A 4,514-nucleotide genomic window follows, 5' to 3' on the forward strand; every position below is an offset into this window, starting at 1 on the left:
AACTTAAACCTAAGTCCTGAAATAGTAAAGAACAGAATGCATCAACATAATTGGAAACAGTTTTGCCTCAACACATCCTGTGTCTGTTCAAGGACTTAGAGAGAGGAAAAGCCCATGCTTTGAAGCACTGTGACAACTTAAGATAAATTTCAGCACTACTTTCTTAACAGAATATAATTGAAAACATACTTCAATACAGACTCTAATCTAACTCTGGTTAGAGATGTGCTTAACCCACAAGTCTGGATCTCAACATTCCCAAGTCTTGAAGAAATCCCGATTCTGACCCAAATTGTCTCTTCTTTCTACAACAAGCAAAGTCAGTCTTTAATACTACTGAGTTGAGTTGATCACTTATTCAAAATCATTGCTTTTACCATCATTTGTGTGCTCCTTTTCATCACACTACTGTCAAAAGTTTCCATATCTCCAAATCCCTCTCAAAGATTTGGGTCAAATACCTGTACATTGTAGAAGGCAATCCCTATCCCCAACGTCTCAGTATCTAAACAGACAAAACTTGCAGACAGCAAGATAAAGGAAGCATTGTTATCCCCATTTTCAGCTGGGAAACCATGCCTTAAGATGACTAAGAATCAGAATCCCAAGGGAGGTCAAGGATCATATTCTCAAATGCTCAATAACCAGCATCAGAGCCAGACTTTCATAGGAAAAAGAAGAAAAAAAAAGAAAAGAGGCGGGGGGGCAGGGAGAAAACAGAAAATGGAAAAGAAACATGAAGGAAAAAATGTCCAAACCCTTTAGTTCCTACTTCTGTTGGAGATTTTCACAATATATTTTTGCAACATCTTGAAGATCTGGCCACTTAGGCACCCATTTGACTGGCCAAATGGGAAAGTATCTCTTTAGGAAATCTCTCTCCCAGTCTGGGTGCTACTGCCACGATGAAGCGTGGCAGTACGCAAGTTGCCCAAGGTCACGAAGGAAGTCTCTTGCAGAGCCAGAAATTTGAATCAGCAACTCCTGTGCCCTAACCACAAGTCTATCCTTCCTCTCATTAACAACACAGTGTATTTCTTTGTTAAGTTTCTTTCTAGTTAGATATAATATAATGGGCCTTTTTCTTTATTCATCCACAATGGTAACATTACATTATGAGATTGGCACTTGTCATTCACAGGGAATGCTCTTTTTCCACTTGCGCCCCAAAAACAAACACACTTAGCAGATTGTCATCTGCAGATGACGCTAGAATCTCTGTACTTTAAAAGCTTTTTACAGCAGCACTCACAAGAGTAAGTTGCACTTTTTTAATATTTTTCAGACTAGGAGATGCTGACAACTTGCAGATCCCAGCTACAAAGAGTTATTACCCTTTCCCATGTAACCTTCAGAGGGGAGAAAGTCCTTTTTGGTCTAGAAGATCAAGATAGCAGCAACTTATTAATATAGTATCCTTAGCAGCTGCTGCTACCTTGTGAAGTCCTAAATACTACAGTAATAGGTCCGTAGCCACTGGAATCCATTTTGTGTGTGAGCAGCTTTAAGTATCCATGCAAGACATGTAGAGTAGAAAAGTATCAAGCGGAAAACTGAAGTGCAGCACAATGTTTTCTTACGCTACCTCTTCCACTTTCTTTAGAGGGATACATGTAATTAGTCACCAATTCAAGCGCTGGAGACTGCAGGGGGATGTCACCGTACAAATTAAGAAAATGATAGATATTCGCCGTTATCTTTGCAGACAAATGAATGCATGTGAGAAATGCCTGATGTACAGAACTCCATTCATCTCTGAGTTACTATTTTTGCATTTGTCTCATTTGGGCTTTTTCTTTTTTTTTTTTAATTCAGTTTCTTCAAACCCTGCCCTCTTCTACATGACCTTTTTGATCAATAGTCCTTTGTTGTGCTGTGAGGCCTCGGCAGCAAAGGACAGAATTAATACAGTTAATTCTTATCTAATGTTTACCTTTAAACTCTTTGGGTCTTGGCTCAGGTTTGAGACATTTGTTTTACTTAGGTTTTATAACTCTAAATGATGAGTACTGCTTGAGAATGTGGTCTCCTCCAGAGAACCCGGGATTCTCTGCTGACCTTGCCGTTTGCTCTTGCAGTCACTCCCATCTCTAGCCCACTTGCACCTTCCTGTTTTGCCACCTCAGAAATTACCTCAGCTCCTCTGATACATCTTTTGGCAAGTCAGTGAAAGTCAGATTACCAACTATTTTCATGTGGAAAACAGGCCTCTCCCTGTCTTTTTAAGGGTAGACATTTTTTGTGTGGAGAGGAATCAAAAAGACTCTTTGTCAGCTTCTACAGTTTCCTGCCACTTTAAAAAACAACTCCAACTGTTTTAAATCACTATACTGTCTTCTCACAGGAGTTTCACTGACAAAAATTTGTGGCTGATTTTCAAATGGCAAATCAGTGTGAAACTTTCTATTCTTGTTACCCTTAAGAAAGCCTGTTAACCCATACATGAAGAACTGTTATAGTTTCAGACATTGTAGTGTAAGAGTACATCCCTGGCAGCTCCTTGAACAAAATCATTAGACATAGGGCTCCCCCCACCTCTTTCCCAGCAACTTTATCTCAACAAGTACTCCATTTAAGCAAACAGCCTAAAGCACAACTCATACCCCACTCAGAGACAACTATTTGAAAACTTTAGGGCTGCTCTAACAGACCACAGAAAGGGCAAAGGAATCAAAAATAAGCCTAATACTACAATTGCAACTGCAAAACAAATTAATACTCCCATAGAGGGAAAGCCAGAGCTACCAGACTGCCCAAACCTCTGCAGGAGGTTTGGCTGCTGCAGGACAACAGTCTGGGACCAAGCATGAATAGTCTAGTCCTTGGAGCTAAATATACGTGCACTTTAGAAGGTTGTTGCAGGTTTCCTTGAGCTGAGCATTTCTGTTACAAACCAAGTCTGTCCCTTCACAAAAAGTAATTTACGGTTTTCTCTGAAATAAGTTTTCACCAAATTTGAAGGTTTTCTTGGTATATTTCAGAGCTGTACACTTAAGATGAAAAAAAGCATTTTGTGTTACTTTGGTTTTGTTAAACTTCTGTTTGGGTTGGGTTGGGTTTTGACTAGCATGCATACATACTCATGCAAATTTAGAGCTAGTCTTTAAGATTACCTCTAAATTTGCAGTGAAATTGATTGGGATCTCAAAAAAAAATTTAAAAAAATACTCAGTTTTGCCTTTTTCCCCCTCTCAAAAAGCAACTGCTGAAAAGGTGTAAGTTACCAACTATTGAAATGCTACATAAATGCTCTAAAATAAATCAATAAATTATATCCAAGTAGATATAACCAAGTGAAACTCACTTTCAAATTCGCAATGTGCAGTAACACATTAGTGAGTGACTGATCTATTGGTTATGAAAAGAAAAAAAAAATACAAGAAAAAGTCTTTTCACAGTTCAATAGAAAGTTACAATATTTGAGAAATGAATGAGAAGTCATGTAATGGCTTTGCAGCTTTTGAACTTTCACATGTTTCAGATTTTTCTAATGCTTGTGCGGATTAAAGAGATTCACATCTCAATGGCTGGGGCACCTCACATTTTTTCTGGATCAGGTTTAATGATTTCCACACTGCAAAAACTTCACTTTGTACGAACACACCCTGAATTTAAGGCATTTTTCATACTTAGGTGCATGTTTTCTAGTATATTTCTTTTAATGTTAACCCTGTCAAAGGGCACAGTGGCTGGATCATAAGAATGAGTAACTCCTTCAATTTCACACATCAATACACTGGGGCTTTTCAGCATGCTTTTCTTTCCAGACCCCAAAAATAAATTAAGGGAGGAGAAAGGGGGAGGGAAACGTCAGGAAACAATAAAATAGAAGACATCCATATTTTTTTTTGCTTCTGTGTATTATCTCAACCTGATCCTCAGAATAAAAGGGAGAACCATTTATTTCAGTACGTGCAAAGTTCATGGTTTTAAAGCTACAACTACACCCTTTTCATCTCTTTAAAAGACATTTCAAAGCAGGGTTGTGAGACCCAAAGAGAGAGAAAAGTCTCTGATGTCCATCCAGCTCACAGAGAAAAAAACCTCGCATTTTCTACCCTTGGATGTGGAATTAAGGGGTGACAAAAAGCCATTTCATCCTTTAGAAGAAAATGCGTATGTGTGGACTTAAATTATATTCTAGTGGCTACCAGGAAGGCTTGGGTATCATCTACCTCATAAAAGCCAACACATATGTTAAGTCCTTATGGCTCAAAGGACAAGGGGAACCAAATGTTTAAAAATATTTGCACAGAATAGGTGGGACAAGCTAAGATGTAAACTACTTGGAGCCTGTGCAGAACTGATGGTGGCCTGTGATGAACAGAGGGGTGATTTTTTCTGGTTGTAGACCCAAGGACCCAAGAGTTTATTGCTCTCCATCATTATGCAGCACAGGAGTACAGCCAAGACTCCACTGCCTTGCATTTCTTCTAACTTTCTCTGCAACAGAAAATGTTCATCCCATTCTATAAATCTTCAACTACACAACACCGCTGTTCCAAAATCCTGGC

This window comes from Neopelma chrysocephalum, unplaced genomic scaffold, assembly GCF_003984885.1.
Source record: "Neopelma chrysocephalum unplaced genomic scaffold, ASM398488v2 Primary Assembly neopelma1_26, whole genome shotgun sequence".
Classification (NCBI taxonomy): Eukaryota; Metazoa; Chordata; class Aves; order Passeriformes; family Pipridae; genus Neopelma; species Neopelma chrysocephalum.